Below are 16728 nucleotides of genomic sequence, written 5' to 3' on the forward strand. Positions count from 1 at the left end.
TCCACTTGAGCCACAGCCCCACTTCTGGCTTTTTCTGTTTACGTGGTACTGAGGAATGGAACCCAGGGCTTCATGCTGTTAGGCAAGCACTCTATCACTGAGCCATGTTCTCAGCCCCTTTCTTTCTTTTTTGTAAGTGAAATTTTGTTGACTGAAAAATCAACATTGGGGTTATGGCAGTAAAAATTCTGTACATAAATCACTGGAAAATTATTCTCTTTGATTCTCTGTGTTCTTCTTTGTCTCTCTGTCTCTGTCTCTCTCTGTAGAGACTCAACTTCATAAGGGAAGCTCTTAGACTTCAAAATTCTACCCAGATTTTTTTGAGTTGTACAAGTGAGGCTCCATTCTTTTATTATTTTCATATTGAATTAGAAGCTCTTTTACATAAATATAATTTTCTTCAGCATCTGTTGATTTTTTTGGACCATGAAATTTAGCAGGAAATTAAAAGCATGAAGATTTGCATAGCATAATGCTGAGTTATGCAAGTTTGAAATAAAACTTTATCTAATTCTGTCACAAAAATCTGTTTTTTAGAAGCATAAGGCCTGACAAGCTCACATTACTCATATTCACATTTGTGAATGCCACCTCAATCTTCTCCTAAGATGGTTATGTTGCTCACCCATTTGATCAGCCAGTAGAAAATGCTTTTGCCAATGGCCTGGGTCAGGTGCCAATTGCTTTTGGATTCATTTGACTGTCATGTCCCTTCTGGAGAGAACAGGTTGCCAAGGTAGTAGCAGGAGTCAGGATAGAGTCAAGGTCAGTAGATAGTAGACATGGCATCAACCCTGGTGGGATTTTGCAGAGTTCATCTTGGGATGCAGGCATTAGGTAAATGTCCAAAAATTTAGCTAGAACCATTCAGGCAAGTGTTACATTTTGTCAGTCCTCAGTTCTCTATGTTATGACAAAGCAGATTTCAAATTGCAAGAGAAAGAACTAACTAGAAACCTGGTAAGGTTATTGTTCTGCCAAAATATAAACAAGAGTAAAATACCAGCTCTTACTTAATTAAAGGTGCTGGCTGTGAGTTTGGGACATTGTGCCAAGGGTACTGGTGCTAAAGTATGAAATGGACAGGTAAGAGAAGGACAAAACAAAAATGTAATTTGGTATACAGGCATATCAATAGAGAAATGGAGAGAGAGAGATCGATGAGATTTGGAAAGCCATTTTTGGAAAGATATTTCTGAAAAACAGATGCAAATTATGGGAGTCTTTTTAAAACTATTATCTGTAGTGTCAAATATGTGAGAAAGGAGGGACCTCAATAAACCAAGAAAATATCAAAATCCTTCATTGTAGGCTTAGTTTATAAGCTCATTACCAAAATATCAGTGGACAGCTGAGGGCTTGTAATGTGTTAACAGCTGACATCTACATCCTAATGAAGTGTATCTGTAGCCTATTGATGATGCATTCAGTTCTAAACAGTTAGTTGTTGACGGTGTTTTCCTGTATCTGAGATATCATCTAGCTGTGACTCTGAAAGCTTTTAGTCTTGAACTTGTAAATCAAAGTTTATTTTTATGGTTGGGTTGGTTGTCAATTTTTAGTTTATAAAAAATACTATCAGGAAATCTGATTTCTGTGGTTAATGATAATATAAATATGGTGCAATTCTTACTCTCATTCTGGAACACAAGGAATGTAAATGTCCTCTTAACAGTTTACTTTGGGAATAAAGCCATACATATCTCTAATAACTTCTTTACGGTGCTCAGTGCTCAGTTCTGACCTGAGGAGTATTCTTTTAATCAGATTCCTCATAGCTGGTCAGTATGATGATACATTTCTATAATCCTAGCACTTGTGAGTTTGAGGCAAACCTGGGCTACATTGGAAGACTCTTCCCAAAATAAAACAACAGCATTTCTCCTTTAAGTCAAATGTTTTACTACTTCTCCTTGTAAAGAGAATAAAGATTTTTGTTAACCTCTGGGAAGAGAGAATGTTGATTATTAATTGTCAACAAGAGTAGTGATAATATGTATGCTTATTAAGATTATAACCTAAAATTTAAATTCCTAATTATGCTGGTACCAACTTGTGGCCCACAAATTGTTATGGATTAATGAAAACAAAGGTCTCAAGGAGTTCCTAGTATATTTGTGTCACCTAAAGACTAAGTCATGTCACAGTGTGCTACAGAAGTGGAGAATTATAGTTGCTCATATAGAAAACATTTGCAGGAGAGGGCACATTTTGTTATGGCTCTGGAGTACATTGCATGGCACTGTGAATACATTGGTTTTAACAACGCATCTTCTTTTACTCAATTGATGATGTGAAATTAAAAGTTATTAGTATTGAAGCTTCGTTTACATTTATTTTACACTATCTTAAAATGTTCCAAACATCTTGCTGAGAGTTTATATCAGCTACAGTTATTGTACTAGATGTTTTCAGAGTATTCCGCTGGTATATTTAATTGTTATTATTTGAACTCCATAAATGAAACAAGAAGACAAAATAAATAGATGTGTGGGGGAGATTAAATGACTTGCCTAAAGTCACCCTGCACTGGTGACAAAGTAGACAATACCTTGTACCAACAATGGAAAAATCTAGGCATTTAGTTGACTTTTGATATGTTTTTATGACTGCTTAACAGCAGTCATAAAATGACAGCGTAATGTATTTACACATTTTTTTTCATGCTTATATATTTTTATGTGTCATTGAAATAAAACTAAGTAAACATTAGATGTCTGGTAAATTCTTTGCATTTCCCATAACAGAAACGCCGAATAAGGCAGTTACCCTGCCATCAAGGCAGGATTTATGTTACGTGCTTACAATTGTATTTCCACAGCTGATGCTGTCTACTGTGAAGCACATAGTAGGTTCTTTTTTGTAATTTTTTATTGTTATTATAAGGCAGTCACATGTTAAGTTCATAATAAATACTTGGTAAGCAAAGGCAGAGAGGGAATGTTTCATCTTCCTGAGGAACTTTTTCTTTTCCCAATCTGTTCTTCTCTATGAGTCGGTTTTCTGATTAGGTAGCTGCTTTTTTTTTTTTTTTTTGTTAACTCAATGTTGTGTTTTATCTGCTCCTGATAGTACCCCTGATAATCCTTACTTTGCTGTCACTTTTTTCTGGTCCAGTCTTAAGAGAACTCCTGGCAAAAATAGACATATGACTTTATATAGTGAATCATCTCCAGTCTCCCTTTCATACCAAACATTTTTGCAAGTACTTTGTAATATGATCCAATTTTCCAAAAAATTTCCAGTAACTTTCAGAAGCTCACCTTGGCATAAACATGCTTAGAACATTATATCTGATGAAAGCAGGATGTTATAACTCAAGAAATTTCTTTGACACCAAGTCATTTAAACTCCAGAACAAAAAAAGAAAAATAAAACAAATTGGCTTAGTTATTTTAAATGGATTATATTGAGATACATCCTCCACATATTTTCTGAGGAAACAAAATGTTGAGAAAGACATAACAATCAAAGTGAGACGATGTTTTAAAATGAAAAACATTCTCTCCTTTACTTGATTTCAGAAACAATCTGCACTAAAACAATAATTTTTTGTCGCTATAAAGTTTAAAAATCTTCAGACATAGAAAGTGGACTTGGATTATATGTCAACTTGTCACCATTTTTAAAAAATTTTATTGTAAAAGTGATTTAAAGAGATTACAGTTACATAACTTGTCACCCTTCCTTCTTTCCGTCCTTCCTTCCTTCTTTCCTTCCTTCCTTCCTTCTTTCTTTCTTTCTTTTGTCAGTCATGGGACTTGAACTCTGGGCTTGGGCACTGTTCCTGTGCTGTTCAGTTCAAGACGAGTACTCTACCGCTTGAGCCACAGCGCCACTTCCACTTGTCACTATTCTAAACAACTTTTTTTGTCTTACTGAGTTGTCATGGGATTGTTATGATGTAATATTCACGTACAATTTATTTCAACTAGAAAAGACAATGTTTATCATGTGTTTTGAGACCACTTGATAGAGGTCTTTTAATTAGATGGCAACTAGATTGTCTCCTAACTGATTATTGTAAAAGTAACTATTTGAGTTACTTCCCTGTTGCTTCAAATAGATTTAACAGTTATACTTGGCTTGAATATCTGTTAATGAGGTGGCTAAAAGGTAAAGTGAACTATGATAGTCATTTCAGTAGACTTTATCAGTTAGTTGGAGAAGTATATGAATGGTTGTTTTTGTCTATTTGGCATCTGCTAAAATTGTTTTGGAGTTTATATCACTGTATGATAACTAGATCATGAAGATATTAAAGTACAGTTAAATTATCAATGAAATAATACTACAGAAAAATTGCATATTGAGTTTTTTTTTTAACCTAACATGTGTTATTTCTTGTTCTCTATAAATTAAGTTTATGACAGATGGGAGATAATATGGGTCATCTGGTAGTAGGAGGCTGCCATTAAAGTAAACACCTGTTCTGGGGTGTTCTCCTCCCTCCCCTCTTCTTTATAGTAGTAGAAAAAAATCAGTTAAAAGGAAATGCTTTTAAGTATTCTAAGTATTATTAAGTATCACCTAATGAGAAATGCAGTAACAGTGGAATCCATCACTGTATTTTAATTTGGTCCTTGTATTAACTACATCACATTTCTGGTGCAATAAGACTAGAGAGTCCTTCAACAAGGGAGAGTTCCAGATTGATTCACCATTTATTTAATAGAAAAGGTATTAGGAAATAGTTTCATATTTCTAAACATCAGCAATTCTGAGTGTGATTTGAAGATTTACTGAGAAAATGAGTAGGATGTTTATAAAACCAAGTTGAAGAATTTTATTAAAGCAGGATTCCCTAGGATGTGTCTTGTGCTTCTCCTGTATACTAACAAAACCAAAGAGAGTGCAGGATTGAATATTTCTTTAATTTATTTGTCCTGAGAATTTAATCATGTATTACAATTCAGGATAATTGTATTCAAATGAGATGCCATATTAAAATCTGCTGAAAGGTCAGGACGGGATGTCATTGTCCTCTCGTTATCCTTTCACTGGCTGAATGGGTAGTACAGAGGTTAGAGTATGCAGATCTCAGATGTTCATAATTCTGGTTTGTACCACAATTCTGGAGAGGTTCAAGACAGGCTACCCTAATATATGTTGCTTTGGCATATTAGTTATTTTAAGCTGGTAACATCTGAGGGACAGCAAACATTTTCTATTTAAAAGATTCCATGAAGTTTTCCATGAGAAGGTGGTCTCCCTATAATAGGAGAGAAGAACATACTCATGACCAGGGACTGGCTGAGAGTCAGCACTGAAATGGATCTATATGAATAAACTTACTACAATAACCTTTATCTGCCATAACTTTTCCCCCAAATACTTTTTCTTCATCACTTTCCCATAATTTAATACTTCTGGTTCCCGCTCCTTTGTTTGTTTTCCCTCCAGTTCTTCAGGTATTTATTTCTTTGTGAGGGATCCCATGTACATGTAAAAATGTTCATAAGATCTGCATGCTTTTCTCTTGTTCCATCTAGTGTCAGTTCAATTTTGGGCCCAGATAGAGACTGTGAAAAACAGTATAAGGGAAAATTTTCCTTCCTACACAATGCACACCTTCTCAAAGCAGAGAGTTTTCAACTTTGTGTAAGAATTGCCTGGAGAACATGCTAAGTTCTCCTTTCCATATGTTAATGCCAATGATCCTTATTAAATAGAACTGAGATAAGGCATAAGAGTCTACAGAAGTTTTGTGAACCAGATACTGAAAATCATGAATCTGTAGTACAGTATTTCTCATTGTACTTTAGATTCTCCCAGGAAGTTCTTAGGAACCACTGCTACTCGAGTGTTAGGTACAGAGGTTGTAATAGATCCAGAAGTCTTAAACCTTCTAGAATAAATGGCTTTAGTGGATATTGTTGATTAAACTGATTACTAGGCCCAGGTCTTAGAAACTTTGATTTAGAAGGTCTGGGTTGAGGTCCAGAAATCTGTCCCTATTTTTTTTTTGGGGGGGGGGGGTCTGGTCGTGGGGCCTGAACTCTGGGCCTGGGCTCTGTCCCTTAGCTCTTCAGCTCAAGGCTAGTGCTCTATCACTTGAGCCACAGCACCACTTCCGGCTTTTTTTTTTTTTCTTATGTGGTGCTGAGGAATTGAACCCAGGGCCTCATGCATGCAAGGCAAGTGCTCTACCACTGAGCCACCTTCCCAGCCCTGTCCCTATTTTAATAAGCCAATTAGCTGACTTTCATTTTAAAGAAAATTTGGGATAGAAAGTAACGGATGATTTACTATCATGCTGAAAAGTAGAACAGTGGTCCTGTGCTGATGAGACTTGGGTTAAAGAAGATTTGACTAAATTAAAAAGAAAAAAGAAAGGCCAGACAAACTTTGAATATGAGACATTATTTCAAAAATAAACTAAAAGCCAAATGGCTAGAAGTGTGGCTCAAGTGATGGAGCACTGCTTAGCAAGCACAGCTTTGAGGTTAAAAAAATCCAGGAAAAAACCATGTTGCTGTAAATTATGACCAAGGTTAATGTGCAATGTGGTCTTTATGTGGACAGTTTCTTTCTTTTTCTTTTTTCTTTTTTGTCAGTCGTGGGGCCTGAACTCTGGGCCTGGGCACTGTGCCTCAGCTCTTCAGCTGAAGGCTAGTGCTCTACCACTTGAGCCACAGCACCACTTCTGGCTTTTTCTGTTTATGTGATGTTGAAGAATCAAACCCCGGGCCTCATGCATGCAAGGCAAGCGCTCTACCACTGAGCCACCTTCCCAGCCCCTCTATGTGGACAGTTTTTGAGGAGCCAGTGTGTAGTTCCCAATCTTCAGTGGAATTCCCATAGCTATTCTGCATCATAAGGCAGATATTTAGTCAATTGAGAAATCTACTGTTTGGAAACATTTAATATGATTGATGGTAAACACTTTTGTTTAAGGAAACACTGAATATTCTATATCCTGACAAAAGCTATTTTTTTCTGATTATTTCTGTGATATGAACCTGTTCATGCAGATTTCCCAGATTTTGCAAAGTAGCAAAAATGGGTGAGAAAATAAGAAATTCCTTTATCAGTGATTCAAAGATTATGTTTAATTTTCTCTTTTAGCTCTGAAGTACTCTATCTAATTGTCCATTTATGTACTCTATCAGAGTTCATCCCATGTAAACCACCTTTGTCTGCCATCTATCCTTCATCCTTAGCCTTACCCCCACCCCTACTGTCCCACTTAAGTCTCCTATACTATTTTATGCTCTTATGTTTGTTTTCTGAACATCTATTGGCTAAAAATGATACTTAGCAGTGGCAATAAATACCATCAGAAATATGTCTAAGTAAATGCAGAACATTTCAATAGTGAGCATTCACTTAGGATTTAGCAAGAAAGGACTATTGAATGTTTTCAGTGGTAGAGAGATTCAACTACAAAAATTGTCCTTATTCCTGACATGCTTTTTTTAATCTTTGGAGCTTGGTCACTACAGTCTATTCTCTAAATCTCATTGCCCTTCTTAAATCTAAATCTCTATTCTCTAAATCTCATTGCCATTCTTACCCTTTTATTCAGTTGGTCCCCTCCCATAAGAAAAAGTGTCACCCTATCTTGTCAAAAGAATTTGGATCAAAATGAGTGAATCGGTGACTCCCTGAAGTCACTTGCTCATTAGAAAGGATCGTTTCCCAGATGGCCTCTGCAGGGGCCTGAGTGCTATTTTCATAAGTTACTTAGACCTGGTTCTATTTATATCAGCTCTGTGGTCTGTGGAGTTGTTTGGAAAACATTAGTGGAACCATCAGGCTTCACCATTATTAGAAATGTGAAAGCTGGAAAAATTAGGCTTCCCCCCCTTTAAAAAAAAACAACAAACCTGTTTTTCTGGTTTCTAAGGATTCTCCATGTGAATGTTTTCCAATTTGGGGGTGGAGGAAGAGGAAAAATGTAGAAGATATTTTCCTGCCATTTTTAAAACATAGTCTTTGGGTCACACCCTGAAAATTTCCAGAGTAAGTTGCCCTGAGAGAGAGAGAGAGAGAGAGAGAGAGAGAGAGAGAGAGAGAGAGAGAGAGAGAGAGAGAGAGAGAGAGAGAGAGAGAGAGAGAGAGAGAGAGAGAGAGAGAGAGAGAGAGAGAGAGAGAGAGAGAGAGAGAGAGAGAGAGAGAGAGAGAGAGAGAGAGAGAGAGAGAGTTTTAAGGATGGCAATGTTAGTTTAAACCTGTGGTTTCAGGGCAAAATTTAATTTTAGAAAGTCCTAAATACAGCTTGTATACTGATAGAAAATAAGGTAAGTGTTTCTGTACCTTCAACAAAAAGCTGTAGGTGAAGCTACGTAGATATGAAAAGTTTAGCTGAGAAACTGCCAAGTGTAATCGGTTGAGCCTTACTTAAAAACAAGGTCAAGACCCACTGTAGAAAAAAAAAATTGTTCCTCTATTAACAGGGTGATGTTACTCTAGTCATTTTATTTTATTTTTGTAGAGTGTAGTGGTTTCTTGTTATTGACCTTCCATTGCTATTGATATACATATGACCCACAAATTCCTCATTGGCCTATTATTCTTTGTGTTAATTTATTCTCCCATGTCATATAAATTAGTTAAAGGTCTAATAAGACTGAGAGAAGCTATGGAGATTCTGTATTCAGATACGTTTGCTTACAGATCCAAGGGTGTTCAATGACTTTACCAATGTATGTGGGAAGGGGAATCAGTACTTACCCTCTGGTAGGAGTTTTTGTGTCACATAATATACCTTTTCCACTCTGAGGGGTCACGACTGTCCAACTCTGCATCTGCTGACTCTCTGCTTGTTCCTCTTCTCGGGGAGGCATACAGTAGAAGGAGCATGCACAGTGAATGGAAAGGCAGGGAGGAAGATAAGGAACAAGGCCATGGCTGTTTACCCTACTGTAACAAGAGCTACCTTTTCTTATCGGCCCTAAAGAAAGGACAGAGGGTTCCTTTCAGTAAAAGAAGTTATTCATGGAACTCTGTCTGAAGGCTTTTCCAACTAGGAAGGGTATTTTAGAAGTGAATTTACCTTATTCCCTCACCCCTTCTCACTTCCAAAAATGGATTCTGTGTACCATAGCCCAATTTACATGCTTCCAGTGTGGGTATGGAGCTTATAAAAGGTGGGATATGTAAGCCACTGGAGCAGCAATAGTAAGAGAAATTTAGATTACACACATAAGTACATAGCTCCCTCCATGGGATTTCTACTAGATTGTAAAGTCCTTAAGAAATGAGTAGCTGGGGTGATAGGGGGTGGATTAGATTCTGTTCTTAAAACACTTTTCAGGCACATAGTGGATATTAGGAAATATTTGTTGAGCTGATGATTTAATAAAAATATGAACATATACGCACATAGCAAAATAAACTCAAAATGTTCTCACAACAGACATTTATCTCCAATGACCCTGACTCCTCTCTCTTTAATGGCTCAGGTAAAACTACTGTAAGATGACACTGATTGAGAGCATTTGTTCTTTGGTCATTGAGATGCCATCAGCTTCTCTACAGTCATGCTTCTCTGCTTACATTTTAATTAAAAAATTATAATTCCTCTAGATTGGAATTGCAGTGACAGCTGCTGGAGCCCTAGCTTTCATCAGATGATCTTACAGTTTACCCTCTACTGCTCAAACACACAGTGGAACTGGTTCTCTCTTTTAGATTGTTGTTCCATTGCTTCTTTAAGAAGTTTACTTTCACTTCTGTGTCTAACAGAAAAAGAGGGAAGCGACTAGATTCCCTTTTCAGTTTTGGTTAAGAGCAATGCTTTGGGAAGAGATTTGTTTTTTTAACTACAAAGGGCACATAACTCATGGAGAAATTTCCAAAGCAGGTATCAGAAAATACATCTGAGGGGCTGACATTTCACAAAGTTCTGGTAAAATAAGAAAGAAATTGCTTTATTTTTGTTATCAATAAAACATTTGGTATATTAATCATAAATATTTAGGGAAAATAGGTAATTTTCTTATATGAATTAGAGGTAATTTTAAAACTACAAGACTATAGACAATCTGAGGAGTTACCATAAACCAAGAAAGAAAATAAAGACATTTGATTAGTGAGAAATGAAGTAAACACTGGAGCTGACTTTCTTGTACCATCTCTGCCTTTATTTTTTGCTAGGCTTTCTTAGAAATGTAACAGTTTCCATGTGTATTGACTAGTATAACACTTTCAAGCTCTTGTAAAAGAACTGGAAAAGTCATCCAAAGTGTCCCTTAGTAGATATTCTTGCCATCAAATTCTTTCATAAGCATAGGAAATTAAGAACCTTTTTCTAGATCAAAAGAAATAGAAATATAACATGGGAGAAGTAAATGTTTTAAAATATTCAAAAGCCACATTAAAAATAAAAATAGATGAGTTTGATTTACTAATATATTTTATTTAAGCCATAATATCAGAAATATCACTTCAACATAAGCTCAACGTGAATGTTTTAATGAAATGTTTTGTAAATATTTTTCACACAATATATTGAAATATAATATGCAACTTGTATATATATACATATATATATATATATCACATTTTATTTTGGAATAGCCACATTTTAAGTGCACAATAGCACGTATGGGGTATTCTACCAATTTGGAAACACCAGCCATGGAAACTCTAGGTTCAGTATGGCTGATATAAGATATAAAGTGTACTCATGATCTCTTTGATACAAAAAGAAGTCTCTGATCTCTACAGAATGGATGGTGTTTCTGAATGGTAAACATATTACTTTTTTTTTTTTAATCTTTCCAGTTGTTGGAAACCATAAGGGCAGATACAATGTCTATAACCCATTATAAACATCAGTATTTGTTTAAAAAAAGTAGAATGTAGATCTCATAAGGACATGACACTATTTACTAGTATGGTATATAAGCCTACGGAAAAGGAGACAGCAATAACCAAAATTTGTTATTCATAGAACATATTGACAAACATATTGTCACACAGTGATAAACCTGGTGCTGGGAACAAAAAGTCTTCCAGACCTTAATTTGGTTAATCCATCAATAAATAATTTTCCTTCCACTCAGTAAGTTTCATTGCCAAATTATGAATAAGGTTTGATGGGAGTAGAGAAGAGAAATTTCATTTGCTTAGAAAGCAGAGGTGATACTTGACCTGATTCTTGAAGAAGATATATTTCACCAAGCAGACCAGGTGGGAGAATGTCATTTCAGGCAGGAGAACAGCAAACAATGAGGATGCTAACACTTACATAGAGCTTACTTGTACCACACACTGTTCTAAGCTTTTATAAAAGTCTACTTTAAGTGTCAAAATAGCCCTATTGAATAACCCTATTGAGCACTTAATTCAAAGTGTAGTAGAAGAAGGCAATTGGGATCTTCTTTATATTTTGTTGTAAAGATCACCTGAAATGCTATGTGCAGATCAATTAAAGTGGGCAAGAATGAAAGTAAAAAGGCTTTTTGTTTGAAATTTCTCCAGTCTGAGAGAGACATGTTGAGTTTAGACAGAAACTTCGAGAAATCTAAAACCAGCATGGCTGCATTGCAAAACATTATATAAAGAGGAAGACAAGTGGTGTATAAAACGAAATCCTGGTCAAGTAATGTATGTTAATCCATCAAGGAAGAATCATTTAAACTGTTTCTATCATCCTAGGAAATGAGCCAAAAAAGAATGCATTGTTCTTCAACATTTCCCAAAGCCCATATGAGGTAAGGAACTCAAAACAAACTATAGACATTTATAATGCATTTTAAATTATCGCAATAAATCTGCTGCAGAAATAAAGAGTGTATTTTGACTTGCTAAATAATTACATTTCCCGGTCTTAGCTGATAGCAGTCTTATTTCTCCACCATTATTTTACTGAGATGATTTTTTTATTATCAGTTAAGATGCTCTATGCAAATATAATTAGCACATTTAATTTAAATGGGCTTATGGAACTGCAAACTTCAGAAGGAAATCTTGCTTTAGGAAAGATTATTTTCAGTTGTATGTCCAGGTGACCAATGACCTGGTTTCTTTCTTGTTTTCTGTCTTGAGATGGTTGCCATTTGCTTTCTTCTTCAACATCTATGTCCCAGATTCTATAATAAAGTCCTAAGAGTCACACAGATCTTCTTAGGTTTATATGCCCATCTCCAAACTCATCATTTGTAACAGGGAAGATTTGGTCTTGTGGATTATGGTCAGGGTCAAACCTTGGTCAGGATCGATACTTAGTCTGAGAATAGCTAAAGCACATACTTGATTTCGCAGGGATAAAAAATGTAACTGTCTTTATAGAAGGTAGAAGACTAAAAACTGGGCAACAAACAAGTCTTTATTAATGCCCAAGTATAAATGTTGTTTTCTAAACTTCAGTTTATAATCTCTCTCAGCACTATATGATCCTACTTCCTTTCTTTGACAGAATCTTTAGCCTTTATTTGGCAATAACACTCACCTTTAGCTCTGAGTGCCTCTGTGACGGTGTGCTCACTGTTTGGAAGTCTGTATTCCCCTCTGCCACTTAAAGGTTGGTTTTCCCAAGGCTCTGTTCTTTGCTTTGTTTTTCTTACTATTCTCTCTTGAAGAGGATAGACCTAAGATTTGCTTCACTAGTATGGAGGTTCTCAATCTGGCTTCTATAAATCCTTAAAGATTTGAAATTAGATATCAGGGGGTTGATGAAACTTCTAGAAATTGCATGCACGTGTGCATATGTGAAGAGAGAGAAAATCAGTAGCTTTCATTAGTTTTTCAAAATGGCCCAAGATCTAAAGTTTAAAAACCACAGTTATGCCATTATCACCTCCAAAGTACCATCTCCTTTCATATCCCTGCCTTTCCTACTTCTTCTTCCTGATGTTCAGTAGAAACCTTAGTTTTTAAAAGTTATGGGTAGCTATTCACTGTTTATGTTATTTAGGGTTAAGAAATGGGCTCTTTTTTTTTTTAAAGTAGTGTAAGTTTAGAGAATTCTATTGTGTATACTTCTTTTCTCTTGTATTCACCATTTTATTAAAGATCCAAACTATTTTGTCCAAACTAGAAAGCTAGGAGTTTTCCTAGTACATGATTTTTAATAGATAAGAGTAGATTGGAACCTTCAAATTCCTCTGTAGCAAGTTATTTATACTCTACAGTGAAACAAAGTTTTATGCTCAAAAACAGGTTCGATAGTTTTGTAAAAAAAAATTATACTAGTAACAATTGGCAAAATATTTGTAGGGACAAACTGAAAGAATGAATTTTTTTTCTTTTTTAAAAATTTAATTTTAGGGCTGGGAAGGTGGCTCAGAAGTAGAGTGCTTGCCTTGCATGCCTGAGGCCCTGGGTTCAATTCCTCAGCACCACATAAGCAAAAAGCAAAAAGCCGGAAATGGTGCTGTGGCTCAAGTGGTAGAGCACTAGCCTTGAGCTGAAGAGCTCAGGGACAATGTCCAGGCCCAGAGTTCAGGCCCCACGACCGGACTCAAAAAAAAAAAATTATTGTCAAGGTAATGTACAGAGGAGTTACAGTTACGCACGTAAGGTAGTGAGTACATTTCTTGTCGAACTTGTTACCCCCGCCCTCATTTTTCTTCCACTTTCCCTCCTCCCCACCCTGAAGTTGTACAGTACATTTCCAACATATTGTCTTGACTATCACTGTTGTATTGGTTTACCTTTTGCCCTTTGTTTCACCATTTTGTTGTTTCTTTCCCTTCTCTAATTCAGATAAAGGTATATATAATACCCAGGGTAACAAAATCAAATACAGTGACAACAGGAGATAATCCAAAAACACAAAAGAAAAAAGAAATTGCTTAGTATATTAAAAACTAGAGCAGCAAAGAAAAACTTGTTTCCATGTCTTGGAGTTCATTTTACTTAGCATCATTTTATGTGGTCATATGTACATAGTTATTGAGCTGTTCTGCTCATCTGCTAGGACTAATGAAAGGAAATAATTTTTAAGTGTGCTGGGATGTGCCATATTCCACTAGAGGAGTACACCAGGATTTTTATTGATGGGAGTATGGGAATTTACAGGATTTTTATTGATGAAGATTAGTCTTTTATGCTTATTAAAAATGGAACATGGAGAAAAATGGAGAAAACTCTGTTATACACTCTGTTCCCTTCCAAGGGTATATAGAATCTGCTACTAAAACATGACCTTTCTGCTTTCCAGCTATTTTACCAGTTACTCTTCCATTCTTCCATTTTCAAGGCTTCTATGCAGTATCAGATGTCCAGTGATTATACTAGTTGAATATGATCATTTAACTGCTTTGAGCATTCCATCTCACTCCTTCCCTCCTCCTATACTGCCAGAAGAAATATAAAAAGATCTTTGAAACTCAGAAATATATAATGTAGTCATTTGTATTATCCACAGAGTAGAAAATTCACATTCTTTAGCATATTGGATTTTTTTTTCTTTTGGTCTTGAGGATTGAACCCAAGACCTTGCACATGTTAAATGTGTTCTTTACTACTAAACTGCATCCCAGCCTTTTTGGGATTGCTTTAAATACATATTACAATTTGACTTTCCAGCTTCCTCTTCTTTCCCCTGTTTTTCATTTAAAATATATCTGTGAACTTTTCAGATGTTGTCCTCAAAGTCAATATGCATGTCCTCTAAGCTTATCTCAGTTCTCTTGCCTCTAGCTATGAAAGAATATTCTACTTTCCCACATTATCAATATATCAGCATACATTGATTTCTCACACTGATAATATATAGTATATGTAAATCATGCTTATAATGTAGCTTTCTCCAGTGGTGATTTGGTATCAATACACTCTATAGAGACAACATTATTAATGTTCTTCCTAGGTATGTATGTTTTAACTGTTTAGATATATCCTTACTGTTTCAGATATGTATATTTTATGTTATGATATGTTTTTTTTATCTGACACTGGACTTTTTTTTCTTCTGACTAATCTTAGACTGAAAGAATAACTAACCCATTATATCCGTTGATCTGATACTTTGAGAGTTAGTAACAGCCACAGAGGACAGCTGGGAATTAAGATATAGATTAAAAGAACCATTAACTTACAGGGGCTTTAGGAAAAAGATCATGTATTGAATTTTACTTGGATGTGGTTCAAAAGCACCAAGAAATATGGTGCAGGAGAGGCTGTAAATAGTTTTTAGTGCACTGAAATTTGAAGTTTTTATCTTGGAGCAGCAACATGGGAAACTTACCACTAAATAGGTAATTTGTTATTCACACTTCTCTCCTTCATGAGACACTAAATTTTGGCTGCTTTTTTTCATAAAGGCTGTCCATCTAGTGGTGTAGCATGCATCTCTACCAGTACAGACCCAAGGGACAAGGTAAGAAGCAGGCACTACCATGGTCTCATGCAAACAAATGACTCTTCTCTGTGATAACATCATCAGGCTGAAACACAATTTAAACACTTTATTGTTTGACCTGAGACCAGAAAATTAGACACTACAAGACAGAAATCAGAGGTGATTTAAGGAACATCTATAGCAATTACTAGCCCAACTTATTTGAAGAGTGCCAATATGTATTGCCTTTTTCAGCTTCCATATCTACCAGAAATGAATCAGTCAGCTTCTTGGTTTAGTTGTTAGACTTGAATATGCTGAAAAATTCAAGAACACAGTACCTGATAGTGTGAAACTTCTTGATAGTCCAATTAAAAATGCACAGCCATTGATCATTTGAATGACAGTAATCTCAATTTTAAGGCTGGTATAATGGCTTCTGCTAACCTTCTGATGCTTAAAGCAATTTACATATTGGTCCAGGAGTCCAGACACATAATGCAGTGGCTAAAGAAGATCAAATAAAAGAGGATTGGTCTAGGGATGTATGTGGTGAAATGCTTCTCTTGAATGTGTGAGGCCCTGGATTGTTTCTCAGCAAAATGATATTTCATAGCAAAACTATGATATAATTCCTGTTGTTTTAGATAGAAATCCTTACTTTTGACAAGGGAAATACAGCTCAATTCAGCCTTCAAATTCTGTAGCTATTACCTGTGGAAGATCTCAGAGTGCTCCAGACAAAAACTAATGGAGCCACAGTAGCTGATCAGGCAGTTGGTGCTGATCCAAAATCAGACTATAGATGGGAAAATTGGAAGATGAACATGTTCCAACTTTAGCTTCTCATCTACTTAGTACAATGGTGAACTATGCACTTTGACATGTGTTTGAAAATCAAATTTCACAGAATTCATAGGTGGAATCCCAGATAATTGACTAAGTTTTAGAGATTTGCAGTCAGTGCCATTTTTTTTCTTCAATAAAGTTTGAAAAACATGGAATTAAAACAACAAAACAATATAGTCGATCTAGCTATGTTGATATTCACTGTGAGATCTGAAGCAGGAGTTTAACATTCTTATGCCTTCATTTACTCATCTTTTCAGGTGAGAGTTATGGAACCTGCCTCAAATGGTAATAAGAAGTTCAAATAGAGAGTCTATATAAAGGTTTCAGAATAATGGCATTAGTTTGCTTTCTGTTATTATAACAAATATCTGAGGTAAATAAAATTAATTACAACAAGGTTTACTTTGCACCCAAGTTTTGAAGGTTTTAATTAGTAACTAGGCAGATATATTGCTTTGGGGTCTGAGGTGAGGCAGAATGTCATGAAGAGGAGTGCACAGCAAAGAAGACTCAATTCACCTCATTATCTAGTGAGCAAAGAGGAAGAGACCAATATGCAGTTCCCTGGGATGCACGCAGCCAATGGCCCAAAGCCCTTTCTAGACCACTTTTTCTAAATTATCTGTAATCTCCAAAGG

The 16728-nt window shown here is 35.7% G+C and overlaps 1 long non-coding RNA gene across 5 annotated transcripts in view; it reads left to right on the forward strand.

Annotated features, from left to right (window-relative positions):
• LOC138837967 (uncharacterized) overlaps nt 1-16728 on the forward strand; it is a 304135-nt gene that overhangs the window by 154601 nt on the left and 132806 nt on the right. Inside the window, exons 7-8 of one of the 5 annotated variants that reach the window (XR_011375531.1) lie at nt 11611-11666; nt 15222-15263. The exons of 3 other annotated variants lie outside the window; for them this stretch is intronic. This is a non-coding gene — a long non-coding RNA (uncharacterized lncRNA). Of the gene's footprint in view, nt 1-11610; nt 11667-15221; nt 15264-16728 lie in introns of those variants that run through there. One more of the 5 variants, XR_011375529.1, reaches the window with a different exon arrangement.

This window comes from Dipodomys merriami, unplaced genomic scaffold (genome assembly GCF_024711535.1).
Source record: "Dipodomys merriami isolate MVZ:Mamm:240054 unplaced genomic scaffold, mDipMer1.0.p SCAF_10, whole genome shotgun sequence".
In the NCBI taxonomy this organism is placed as follows: domain Eukaryota; kingdom Metazoa; phylum Chordata; class Mammalia; order Rodentia; family Heteromyidae; genus Dipodomys; species Dipodomys merriami.